Here is a 14,579-nt window from a genome sequence, read left to right as displayed (position 1 = left end):
CAATCTCGTTACCGGCAAGTCTCTTTACTCGTTCCGTAATACATCAGCTCGCAACTAACTCATTAGTTGCAATGCTTGCAAGGCTTAAGTGATGTGCATTACCGAGAGGGCCCAGAGATACCTCTCCGACAATCGGAGTGACAAATCCTAATCTCGAAATACGCCAACCCAACATGTACCTTTGGAGACACCTGTAGAGCACCTTTATAATCACCCAGTTACGTTGTGACGTTTGGTAGCACACAAAGTGTTCCTCCGGCAAACGGGAGTTGCATAATCTCATAGTCATAGGAACATGTATAAGTCATGAAGAAAGCAATAGCAACATACTAAACGATCGGGTGCTAAGCTAATGGAATGGGTCATGTAAATCACATTATTCTCCTAATGATGTGATCCCGTTAATCAAATGACAACACATGTCTATGGTTAGGAAACATAACCATGTTCGATCAACGAGCTAGTCAAGTAGAGGCATACTAGTGACGTTTAGTTTGTCTATGTATTCACACAAGTATTATGTTACCGGTTAATACAATTCTAGCATGAATAATAAACATTTATCATGAAATAAGGAAATAAATAATAACTTTATTATTGCCTCTAGGGCATATTTCCTTCAGTCTCCCACTTGCACTAGAGTCAATAATCTAGTTCACATCGCCATGTGATCTAACATCAATAGTTCACATCTTTATGTGGTTAACACCCATAGTTCACATCGATATGTGACCAACACCCAAAGGGTTTACTAGAGTCAGTAATCTAGTTCACATCGCTATGTGATTAACACCCAAAGAGTACTAAGGTGTGATCATGTTTTGCTTGTGAGATAATTTTAGTCAACGGGTCTGTTATATTCAGATCCGTAAGTATTTTGCAAATATCTATGTCAACAATGCTCTACACGGAGCTACTCTAGCTAATTGCTCCCACTTTCAATATGTACCTAGATCGAGACTTAGAGTCATCCAGATCGGTGTCAAATATTTGTATCGACGTAACCTTTACGATGAACCTTTTTGTTATGTCCATAATAAAGAAACATATCCTTATTTCACTAAGGATAATTTTGACTGCTGTCCAGTGATCTACTTCCTAGATCACTATTGTATTCCCTCGCTTAACACAGTGTAGGGTATACAATAGATCTGGTACACAGCATGGCATACTTTATAGAATCTATGGCTGAGGCATAGGGAATGACTTTCATTCTCTTTCTATCTTCTGCCGTGGTCGGGCTTTGAGTCTTACTCAATTTCACACCTTGTAACACAGGCAAGAACTCTTTCTTTGACTGTTCCATTTTGAACTACTTCAAAATCTTGTCAAGGTATGTACTCATTGAAAAAACTTATCAAGCGTCTTGATCTATCTCTATAGATCTCGATGCTCAATATGTAAGCATCTTCACCGAGGTCTTTCTTTAAAAAAAAACTCCTTTCAAACACTCCTTTATGCTTTGCAGAATAATTCTACATTATTTCCGATCAACAATATGTCATTCACATATACTTATCAGAAATGTTGTAGTGCTCCCACTCACTTTCTTGTAAATACAGGCTTCACCGCAAGTCTGTATAAAACTATATGCTTTGATCAACTTATCAAAGCGTATATTCCAACTCCGAGATGCTTGCACCAGTCCATAGATGGATCGCTGCAGCTTGCATATTTAGTTAACACCTTTAGGATCGACAAAACCTTCTAGTTGCATCGTATACAACTCTTCTTTAATAAATCCACTAAGGAATGCAGTTTTGTTTATCCATTTGCCAGATTTCATAAAATGCGGCAATTGCTAACATGATTCGGACAGACTTAAGCATAGATACGAGTGAGAAACTCTCATCGTAGTCAACACCTTGAACTTGTCGAAAACCTTTTGCGACAATTCTAGCTTTGTAGATAGTAACACTACTATCAGCATCCGTCTTCCTCTTGAAGATCCATTTATTTTCTATGGCTTGACGATCATCGGGCAAGTCAATCAAAGTCCATACTTTGTTCTCATACATGGATCTTATCTCAGATTTCATGGCCTCAAGCCATTTCACGGAATCTGGGCTCATCATCGCTTCCTCATGGTTCGTAGGCTCGTCATGGTCAAGTAACATGACCTCCAGAATAGGATTACCGTATCACTTTGGTGCGGATTTTATTCTGGTTTACCTACGATATTCTGTAGTAACTTGATCTGAAGTTACATGATCATTATCATTAGCTTCCTCACTAATTGGTGTAGTAGTCACAAGAACAGATTTCTGTGATGAACTACTTTCCAATAAGGGAGAAGGTACAATTACCTTATCAAGTTTTCTACTTTCCTCCCACTCACTTCTTTCGAGAGAAACTCCTTCTCTAGAAAGGATCCATTCTAAGAAACGAATATCTTGCCTTCGGATCTGTGATGGAAGGTGTACCCAACTGTCTCCTTTGGGTATCCTATGAAGACGCATTTCTCCGATTGGGTTTGAGCTTATCAGGATGCAACTTTTTCACATAAGCATCACAACCCCAAACTTTAAGAAACGACAACTTTGGTTTATTGCTAAACCATAGTTCATATAGTGTCGTCTCAACGGATTTAGATGGTGCCCTATTTAACGTGAATGCAGCTGTCTCTAATGCATAACCCCAAAACGATAGTGGTAAATCGGTAAGAGACATCATAGATTGCACCATATCTAATAAAGTACGGTTATGACGTTCGGACACACCATTACACTATGATGTTCCAGGTGGCGTGAGTAGTGAAACTATTTCACATTGTTTTTAACTGAAGGCCAAACTCGTAACTCAAATATTTTACTTCTGCGATCATATCGTAGAAACTTTTATTTTTGTTACGATGATTCTCCACTTCACTCTGAAATTCTTTGAACTTTTCAAATGTTTCAGACTTGTGTTTCATCAAGTAGATATACTCATATCTGCTCAAATCATCTGTGAAGATCAGAAAATAATGATACCTGCCACGAGCCTCAATATTCATCGGACCACATACATCAGTATGTATGATTTCCAACAAATCTGTTGCTCGCTCCATTGTTCCGGAGAACGGAGTCTTAGTCATCTTGCCCATGAGGCATGGTTCGCAAGCATCAACTGATTCATAATCAAGTGATTCCAAAAGCCCATCAACATGGATTTTCTTCATGCGCTTTACACCAATATGACCTAAACGGCAGTGCCACAAATAAGTTGCACCATCATTATTAACTTTGCATCTTTTGGTTTCAATATTATGAATATGTGTATCACTACGATCGAGATCCAACAAACCATTTTCATTGGGTGTGTAACCATATAAGGTTTTATTCATGTAAACAGAACAACAATTTATTCTCTTACTTAAATGAATAACCGTATTGCAATAAACATGATCAAATCATATTCATGCTCAACGCAAACACCAAATAACACTTATTTAGGTTAAACACTAATCCCAAAAGTATAGGGAGTGTGCGATAATGATCATATCAATCTTGGAACCACTTCCAACACACATCATCACTTTACCCTTAACTAGTCAATGTTCATTCTGCAATTCCCGTTTCGAGTTACTACTCTTAGCAACTGAACCAGTATCAAATACCGAGGGGTTGCTACGAACACTAGTAAAATACACATCAATAATCTGTATATCAAATATACCTTTGTTCACTTTGCCATCCTACTTATCCGCCAAATACTTGGGGCAGTTCCACTTCCAGTGACCAGTCCCTTTGCAATAGAAGCACTTAGTCTCAGGCTTAGGACCAGACTTGGGCTTCTTCACTTGAGCAGCAACTTGCTTGCTGTTCTTCTTGAAGTTCCCCTTTTTCCCTTTTTCCCTTTTCTTGAAACTAGTGGTCTTGTCTACCAACAACACTTGATGTTTTTCTCAATTTCTACCTTCCTCAATTTCAGCATTACGAAGAGCTTGGGAATCGTTACCGTTATCCCTTGCATATCATAGTTCATCACGAAGTTCTACTAACTTGGTGATGGTGACTAGAGAATTCTGTCAATCACTATTTTATCTGGAAGATTAACTCCCACTTGATTCAAGCGATTGTAGTACCCAGACAATCTGAGCACATGCTCACTAGTTGAGCGATTCTCCTCCATCTTTTAGCTATAGAACTTGTTGGAGACTTCATATCTCTCAACTCGGGTATTTGCTTGAAATATTAACTTCAACTCTTGGAACATCTCATATGGTCCATGACGTTCAAAACGTCTTTGAAGTCCTGATTCTAAGCCGTTAAGCATGGTGCACTAAACTATCAAGTAGTCATCATATTGAGCTAGCCAAACGTTTATAACGTCTGCATCTGCTCCTGCAATAGGTCTGTCACCTAGCGGTGCATCAAGGACATAATTCTTCTGTGCAGCAATGAGGATAAACCTCAGATCACGGATCCAATCCGCATCATTGCTACTAATATCTTTCAACACAATTTTCTCTAGGAACATATCAAAATAAACATATGAAAGCAACAACGCGAGCTATTGATCTACAACATAATTTGCAAAATACTACCAGGACTAAGTTCATGATAAATTTAAGTTCAATTTAATCATATTACTTAAGAACTCCCACTTAGATAGACATCCCTCTAATCATCTAAGTGATCACGTGATCCAAATCAACTAAACCATGTCCGATCATCGCGTGAGATGGAGTAGTTTTCAATGGTGAACATCACTATGTTGATCATATCTACTATATGATTCACGCTCGACCTTTCGGTCTCCAGTGTTCCGAGGCCATATCTGTATATGCTAGGCTCGTCAAGTTTAACCTGAGTATTCCGCGTGTGCAACTATTTTGCACCCGTTGTATTTGAACGTAGAGCCTATCACACCCGATCATCACGTGGTGTCTCAGCACGAAGAACTTTCACAACGGTGCATACTCAGGGAGAACACTTATACCTTGAAATTTAGTGAGAGATCATCTTATAAAGCTATTGTCGAACTAAGAAAAATAAGATGTATAAAAGATAAACATCATATGCAATCAAAATATGTGACATGATATGGCCATGATCATCTTGCGCCTTTGATCTCCATCTCCAAAGTACTGTCATGATCTCTATCGTCACCGGCATGACACCATGATCTCCATCATCTTGATCTATATCAATGTGTCGTTACATGGTCGTCTCGCCAACAATTGCTCTTGCAACTATTGCTATCGCATAGCGATAAAGTAAAGCAATTATTTGGCGCTTGCATCTTATGCAATAGAGAGACAACCATAAGGATTTTGCCAGTTGTCGATAACTTCAACAAAACATGATCATCTCATACAACAACTTATATCTCATCACGTCTTGACCATATCACATCACAACATGCCCTGCAAAAACAAGTTAGACATCCTCTACTTTGTTGTTGCAAGTTTTACATGGCTGCTACTAGGCTTAGCAAGAACCGTTCTTACCTACGCATCAAAACCACAACGATAGTTTGTCAAGTTGGTGCTGTTTTAACCTTCGCAAGGACCGGGCGTAGCCACACTCGGTTCAACTAAAGTTGGAGAAACTGACACCCGCCAGCCACCTGTGTGCAAAGCATGTCGGTAGAACCAGTCTCGCGTAAGCGTACGCGTAATGTCGGTCCGGGCCGCTTCATCCAACAATACCGCTGAACCAAAGTATGACATGCTGGTAAGCAGTATGACTTATATCGCCCACAACTCACTTGTGTTCTACTCATGCATATAACATCAACGCATAAAACCTAGGCTCGGATGCCACTGTAGGGGAACGTAGTAATTTCAAAAAAATTCCTACGCACACGCAAGATCATGGTGATGCATAGCAACGATAGGGGAGAGTGTTGTCTACGTACCCTCGTAGACCGATAGCGGAAGCGTTATAACAACGCGGTTGATGTAGTCATACGTCTTCACGACCTGACCGATCAAGCACCGAAACTACGGCACCTCCGAGTTCTAGCACACGTTCAGCTCGATGACGATCCCCGGACTCTGATCCAGCAAAGTGTCGGGGAAGAGTTCCGTTAGCCCGACGGTGTGGTGACGATCTTGATGTTCTACCGTCGCAGGGCTTCGCCTAAGCACCGCTACAATATTATCGAGGAGTATGGTGGAAGGGGGCACCGCACACGGCTAAGAAAACGATCACCAGGATCAACTTATGTGTCTATGGGATGCCCCCTGCCCCCGTATATAAAGGAGTGGAGGAGGGGAGGGCCGGCCCTCTCTATGGCGCGCCCTAGGGGAGTCCTACTCCCACCGGGAGTAGTGTCGTTGTCAAAACTGGCGGATCTCGGGTAGGGGGTCCCGAACTGTGCGTCTAGGACGGATGGTAACAGGAGGCAAGGGACATGAAGTTTTACCCAGGTTCGGGCCCTCTCGATGGAGGTAAAACCCTAAATCCTGCTTGATTAATATTGATGATATGGGTAGTACAAGAGTAGATCTACCACGAGATCAGAGAGGCTAAACCCTAGAAGCTAGCCTATGGTATGATTGTTGATGTGTATGTTGTCCTACGGACTAAAACCCTCCGGTTTATATAGACACCGGATAAGGTTAGGGTTACATAGAGTCGGTTACAATGGTAGGAGATCTGAATATCCGTATCGCCAAGCTTGCCTTCCACGCCAAGGAAAGTCCCTTCCGGACACGGGACCAAGTCTTCAATCTTGTATCTTCATAGTCCAGGAGTCCGGCTGAAGGTATAGTTCGGCTATCCGAACACCCCCTAATCCAGGACTCCCTCAGTAGCCCCTGAACCAGGCTTCAATGACGACGAGTCCGGCATGCAAATTGTCTTCGGCATTGCAAGGCGGGTTCCTCCTCCAAGTACTTCATAGAAGATTTTGAACACAAAGATAGTGTCCGGCTCTGCAAAATAAGTTTCCACATATTGCCATAGAGAGAATAATATTTACACAAATCTAATCTATTGACGTATTCCGTAGTGTGACATCACACCACGGCCAAGCTTTTATTCGAACTGTTTTACTGTCCCATCTTAGCGCGTTATGCGAGGCGGTTTCCTTGGCACGTCTTGTTAAAGCAGAGATCATGTCCCTTATTCCGGGATTCTCATCAATACGGGCGTGGGTAACCCAACCGCTTCTAGGACTCCTAGATCATAGGCAAGTACAAACGGACACGGGGAGGACGCTCGATATCCACCCTCTTTTTAAAGGGACGAGGCCTTTTATTTTTCCCTCCCGTGCTCAATCGAATCCTTCCCCCACCTCAAGCTCAAACGCCCAAAGTTCAGGTCAGGTGCTCCGAACCTTCAGTCATGTCCAGATCTAGCCTTCAAGGCCGATGGGTGACGGAAGAAGACGTCAAAAAGTTGAGGGAGGCCAGATATCTGACCGCCGAGATTCTGCATTGGCTGCCTCCCCGGGGGCAGGCCGTCCCCTCCCCCGAACCCAACGAGAGCGTCGTGTTCGTCTCCCACTTCCTCCGAGGTCTAGGCCTTGCATTGGATCCTTTTGTCAGGGGCTTGATTTTTTACTACGGGCTAGATTTCCATGATCTAGCTCCGGACTCCTTTCTTCATATCGCGACATTTATTGTTGTGTGCGAGGCCTTCCTCCGGGTTACCCCTCACTTTTTCCTATGGCTCAAGACCTTTGAAGTAAAACCGAAGATGATCGAGGGGCAACATGCGGAGTGCGGAGATGCCTCAATACGCAAGATGACGGGAGCTGCATGGCCCAAAGGTTCCATTCTAGAGGTGTCTGAATTGTGGCAACAGGAGTGGTTCTACATCACGGCTCCTAGAAGTGCCAAGTGGGCGGCCGCCCCTGTCTTCTGCCCGGGCCCTCCACCACAACTGATGTCATGGATTAGCAGAGGATTGAGCTGGGGTCCGGCCAAGGACGTGCCTATACTGCAAAGCCGCATTCAAGATCTCTTTAATGGAGATTTCAGTTTGGTGGCGGTAGCACAAGTTATGCCGGTTCGCCAAGTACAGCCTTGCAAATGCCGGCCTCTTCGCTTGTGGGAGTTTAATCCCGAGGGACCGCGTGCCATTCAAAATTTCCTCGGCCTGACGCACGAGGAGATGTACAAGTCGTTCTTCGGACCTCAAGTGGAGTGTCCGGAAATCACCGAGGACGCGCGCTTGAGTAGCAACCTAGCCGCCGAACAGGTAAGGCATCTTCCGACCGAGCATACTACCTCTCCTTTGATGCGAAGTTATTTCTGAGAGTCCGCTTTTTGACCAGGACTGGCTAATGAAGGCGAAGTTGATTCGGTGCTCGGCCCCCCTCCCTGAGGGTTTGGAAAATCCGATATTGGAAAAGATGCTCCAGGCCGCACCTTGCCCGGAGCCCTTGAAGGAAAATGCGGGCGGTCGCGGGCCCCAAACGCTGGCCGCTCTGGCCGAGGGAGCGAGCATCTCCATGAAGGAAGTCTACCAGAAGAGAAAAAGGATTGCGTCTGGGGATTCGGAGGCCGAAGCTTCCAAACGGGAGAAGAAGTCTCCCACAGAGGGTCCTACCCCGGGTGGTGCGGTTGCCGCACAAAGTCCGCGGGGGGATCAGTCCTCCCACGAGTCGTAAGTGACCCAAAATACCTTAATAGTACAGATATGTCGTCTTTTCTTGTGAGAAGATAACCACTGCATGTATCTTTGCAGTTCGGGCCTTAGCCCCTCTCAAATGAGCTCGTCTTCGGGGGATCTTCTATCAGAGATGATGGAGAGCGAAACGCCTCCTCCGGACTCCTCCGCTCCGGAAGCGGGCGACCCTGAAGTGTCGTCGCGGAGGGCCTCTCCGAGTCCGGCGAGGCCAGAAGATAATCCCGTCGACCCCCGAAGTTCCCAGTGTCTGGCTCTCGAAGAGAGCAGACAAACGAGTCCGACACCATCTAGTGTGCGGTCGGATGTTCTGAGGGAGTTGGTGGGGCGAGCGGCCATCTCAGATGAACACCGTGTACTGATGAATATGGTGATGGAGAGAATCTCGTCCACCGAAAGCGGATTGCATAAAGCTTTTATGAGTCTACTGACAGGCTTTGAGGTACGTAAAATAATGTATGATAGTCCTGCACATACTAGGTGTGCCCTGTGTAGATAGTAGCCCCTGAGACTCTGGTCGTCGTTGGAAACGACGATGAACAGAGGATCATATTCCCAGGTAATAACCATACTGCCTTTATGTGCAGGTGATGGAAGCTCCGGTGGCTAGCCGGGCTCGCGAGTTTGCCCATTTAGAACGGCAGTTGGATGCGGCAGACGCTGACATCGAGCTTGTTAACAAAAGGCTTGACGAGGCGCGGGGAAGGTGTTATTATCTGGTAAACGCCGCATAGGAAGAGCAGCATGATGCCAGTATCTTTAATGTGTTCTGACTGCAGATGGAGCTGCCACTGTTGAAGCCTTGCGGGCAGAACTTGCCTGAGCCAAGGAACAAGCGAGGTTGGATAATGCGGCTGCTTTCAAGGCGGCCGAAGAGTTGCGAGCCGAGAAGGCCGCGCATGGCGAGAGCCGGGATAAGATGGCTAATATGTCCGTAGAATTAAAAGCCGCCGTCGACCGTTGCCGGGCTCTTGAAAAGGAAAACCAGGCGAAGGCATCGGACCTTGAGAAGACTGCTGCAACGGGAAAAGACCTCCGTTCTGCTATGAGGGCAAAGAAGGAGGAGCTGCGGGAAGCCGGGAATATTGTAGCCGGGAAGTCCTTTATGCTGTAGAGGAAGTTCGGAGATCCACGGTATGCCCCTCTGGATCGGCTGTGGAGTTCAAAGGATGTGTATATGGATCTGGCGGCGAGCGCTGCCGATGCGGCCAAATACTTCCAGAGTCAGACAGACCATGAAGTAGACCAGCTGTTTTGGAAACAGTTCCTTTCTCCCGAGCATCCGCTTTCATTGACGGACCAATTAGCCAAATGGGCCGAACTAAATAGGTTTTCCGGACTCTCTATGAGGTCTGTTGTGGATCAGCTATGGCCGGGAAGGTCGAAACCGAGCAGCTATTTCAGCTTGGTGCAGCAGTTCCTTGACGTGGTGCCGTGCATAAATGCGATGAAGAGGTCGGTGTGCATAGAAGGCGCACGAATGGCCTTTGCCTGTGCTAAAGCATACTGGGCAGAGATGGATGCTACCACTGTTGCAGCACAGGATTCGGCCATAGGTCGAAGGGCTGCTGAGCACTACTTTGAGGAAGTTCTTGAGGGTGCTCGTTTGATAGAGACCCAGTGCTCAAAAAATATTATGTTTGAGTGACATGTAATCTCATTGTAAGCGAAATGCTTTTATAAATTTTCATAAGGCTACTTTTATACTTTTGCCTGAAAGTATTGTGATGCCTCCTGGGCGGCCGTTTATGTATACATGTGTATAACCTGAAAGATTGCAGTTGTCGGCTTCAACCCCCACGCATATAATGCGGAGGTGTTCGCAGAAACACGCGTTCACACTTAACCCAACGTCTTGGTCCTATTAAGGAGGTGATAGCGGAGCGAGCGAGGCAACCGGACTATAATGCTTTAACACTTTCACTTAGCCATAGGAGTTTGACAGTGGGGCTACTATATAGCCCCTGGTGGCTCCGCACTCTCCTGATCCCGGGGTGCGTATATGCCTGGCCGGAAAGCGGCCCTTCGTTAAGGCGGAGGAATTCTAACATTCCCATGGGTCATCGAGTGGTTGACCAGTCTCGCGCGAGATCATGACAGTCAGTTTTCGGCTTTCTCTACTGAGGTGCTCGTCCGGATGAACCAGGGCACAATCACAGTAGTTCTCCTGGTGCTACCTTAGCCGGTAAAGCAGAACGTAAGGCACCAAAACACAGGAGCCGGGCGAACCCAACATTTGACCAAAGACAATGATTCGGAGCTGATGCATATAGGGCCAAACTCGCGACGCCGAACACTCCCTAAGGTACTCGGTCTTTGTGGTATAAACCGGGCCTAAGTAATGGCCTTCGTAAGAAGCCCCTTATGTCCAGGTACGTGCATTGGTATGGCGTGGCCACATGCCAAGACGCCAGCATCCTTCTCAACGGTGGATATGTATCAACAAGAGACAGTAAAAAAAGTTTATGCAGGGTCTTAATCTAAAAAGAATCCTTGGAGGGGGTCCCTGCTGCACGTCTGCGCCTGTGTCTCCGTTGTGCCGTATCCTGGACGGGTGTGGCACGATGATCATCTGTAAAAGAGAGGAATTTAAGTGAAAAAGGTTGTTGTGCAAAAAGATAATTGAAGAAACTATGCATAATTCAAGATGAGGAGGAATGGCCACATGTCTGCGCGTGTTGAGCCCCTTGTAAATAGGGGTGTGACCATTTATTGGGTATAAGTAGCGGCGCCGGACTCGATTAGTTGTGTCTGAGGTCTTGACGACCCATGGGGCGCTTTGGCTAGTCCGGGCGCCTTTAGTGTGTGGCTGCCAAGGCAGCCTCACTCTCTTCGGCGCGCAGAGATCGCTTGATATTTCCGTGCACTGAAATGATGTCGCGTGGACCTGGCGTCTTGAGTGTGAGGGAGGCATAGTGTGGTATTGCATTAAAGCGAGCGAAAGCTTCGCGCCCGAGCAGTGCTTGATAGCCACTTTGAAATGGAGCGATGTGGAAGGTTAAATGCTCGCTACGGAAGTTATCGGGGGAGCCGAATATAACTTGTAGTAGGAGGGAGCCCGTACAACGAGCCCCTGGGCCTGGCGTTACTCCTTTAAAGGTAGTATTGCTATGGCGAATTTGTGTTGGGTCTAACCCCATCCCGCGGATTGTATCCTGGTATATTAGGTTTAGGCTGCTGCCGCCGTCCATCAAGACTCGTGTGAAGTGATATCCGCCAATTACTGGGTCTAATACCAAGGCATCCCATCCTGCGTGTCGAATACTTGCTGAGTAATCACGCTGGTCGAAAGTGATCGGTTGAGACGACCATTGGCAGGACTTCGAGGTGACATGCACTTGGGTATATTTTCCTGGGGGTGCTGTATTGTTTTTCCCTTGATCATGTGTAGTACATTTACTGTTTTGACTTTTGGTGGGAATTTCTTTTGTTCCCCCGTGTCTTGCTTGTGGGGCTCGTCCTCGTCTTCACTTGGTGTGTCCTCCCTCTTGTGTACGGCGTTGAGCTTGCCGGACTGCTTGAAGACCCAACATTCTCTGTGGGTATGATTAGAAGGTTTACCCGGGGTACTGTGGATCTGACATACTTGGTCCAGAATTTTGTTGAGGCTGGACAGTTCATCCCTGGTGCCTTTAGTGGGCGGCTTTTGACCTGGCCGAGAGCTTTTGAATCCGGCATTTACTGTCGTGCCCTTCGTGTTGTCTTCTTTATTCCGGCGTTTGTTATTGCTGTTGCGCCGTGATTTCCCGTTTCCATCTCTAACTTCCGATGTACTGGGGTCGCTGGTGCTGCATCTGGCTAGCCAGCTGTCCTCACCCGCGCAAAAGCGGGTCATGAGGTTTGTTAATGCGGCCATCGTTCTCGGCTTATTTTGGCCAAGGTGTCTGGCGAGCCATTCGTCACGGACGCTATGCTTGAAAGCCGCTAAGGCTTCGGCGTCCGAACAGTCGACAATCTGGTTCTTTTTAGTAAGGAACCTATTCCAAAGCTTTCGGGCTGACTCTCCGGGCTGCTGAGTTATATGACTCAGATCATCCGCATCCGGAGGTCGGACATAAGTCCCTTGAAAATTTGCCCGAAAGGCGTCTTCGAGCTCTTCCCAACTTCCAATGGAGCTTTCGGGGAGGCCTTTGAGCCAGTGACGAGCTGGCCCTTTGAGCTTGAGGGGTAAATATTTGATGGCGTGGAGATCATCTCCTCGAGCCATATGGATGTGAAGGATATAGTCCTCAATCCAAACCCCGGGGTCTGTTGTTCCATCGTATGCCTCTATGTTTACGGGTTTGAATCCCTCTAGAAATTCATGGTCCAGCACCTCGTCGGTGAAACATAGAGGGTGTGCGGCACCCCTGTAGCTGGGTGGACCGCGTTGTTCGGATATTTGTTGTGTTGCATTGTATGCTGGGGGGCGCTTGCGTGGTCCATAGATGGATCTTGTTGCGCCGTCCTTTGGGTGCGAACCCTCGCCTGGGTCGCGTGTTGTATTGTGAGCGGCGTTGTATGCCGCTCTGTGTTGGTAGAGGGGTCGTCTATCCGACTAGGTGGCTGCTTTGATATTTGGTTGTGGGAGGTCTGGAGCCTCCTCATTGAATTCGGGTAGCAGCTTCCGCTTTGGGTAGCTCTTGGAGGGGCGATTGTCGCCGTACCTTGCTGCAGTGTTGAGTATTTTGCTCCATCTGAATTGGAGTGTGTCTTGCGCGGCCTTGAGCCTTCGCTTCTGCTTTTTGAGGCTCCTCGCGGTGGCAACAAGCCTTTTACGGGCGTTCTGCTGCTCCGGGTGCCTGTCCGGCGTTATGTCGTCCGGACCATTATCCTTGATAGGGTTTATTTGTTCGGTTTGATTATCCGGATTGCCGTTGTCCGGCAGCGGTTCGCCCTACTCCAGCGCTGGGTCTGTGTGTTCGCTATTTCTGTTGAGGCGGGATTTGGGGCGGCGCTTGCGTCGCCGCTTTGACTGCTTTTCAAGGGAACAATCCTTCGGTGCGTCCTTCCGCTCTTCGTCGTCATCTTTTGGTGCGTCCACCATGTATACGTCGTATGACGAGGTGGCGTTCCAGGGCTCAATAGGCACTGGTTCTTCATCGTCTCCTTCATCGGCGTCCATACCGTCAATATCGTCAGAGTCGAAGTCGAGCATGTCGGTTAAGTCGTCGACAGTGGCTACGAAGTGGGTGGTGGGTGGGTTTTGAATTTCTTCATCGTCTGCACCCCAACCTTGCTGACCGTAGTCCGGCCAGGGCTCTCCTGATAAAGAGAGAGACTTCAGTGACTTCAGGATATCGCCGAAAGGCGAGTGCTGAAAGATGTCTGCGGCAGTGAACTCCATGATCGGCGCCCAATCGGATTCGACTGGCAGGGGCGCGGGGGGTTCGGAGTCCGGAGAGGAGTCTGGCTCCTTGGAGTCACGAGCCTCGCAGAGTACGGGGCTGGTGTTTGGCTCAATCGCCGTTTGGATCGCAGCCCCCGAGGTGGCGTCCAACTGCCCATCCTCGATTGGCGCGGTCGGCTCCGAACTAAGGGTCGGAGCCGATGCGGGTGCGGCCTCCAGGGCACTGTTCGGCGGCAGAGCTAGATCATGCTCGTCGTGACAGTGCGGCGCGCTCGGCAGTGGTTCGAATCCGTCGAAGATCAACTCCCCGCGGATGTCAGCCGTGTAGTTTAAACTTCCAAATCTGACCCGACGGCCAGGGGCGTAGCTTTCGATCTGCTCTAGGTGGCCAAGTGAATTGGCCCGCAATGCGAAGCCGCCAAAGACGAAGATTTGTCCGGGGAGGAAGGTCTCACCCTGGACTGCATCGCCATTGATGATCGTAGGAGCCATCGGGCCTGACGGCGGCGGCACAGAGGAACTCTCAATGAAAGCACCAATGTCGGTGTCAAAACCGGCGGATCTCGGGTAGGGGGTCCCGAACTGTGCGTCTAGGCCGGATGGTAACAGGAGGCAAGGGACACGAAGTTTTACCCAGGTTCGGGCCCTCTCGATGGAGGTAAAACCCTACGTCCTGCTTGATTAAT

This window comes from Triticum urartu, chromosome 4A (assembly GCF_056163025.1).
Source record: "Triticum urartu cultivar PI428250 chromosome 4A, HENAU_Tu73, whole genome shotgun sequence".
NCBI lineage: Eukaryota > Viridiplantae > Streptophyta > Magnoliopsida > Poales > Poaceae > Triticum > Triticum urartu.
Note: the sequence above shows the minus strand (reverse complement) of the source record.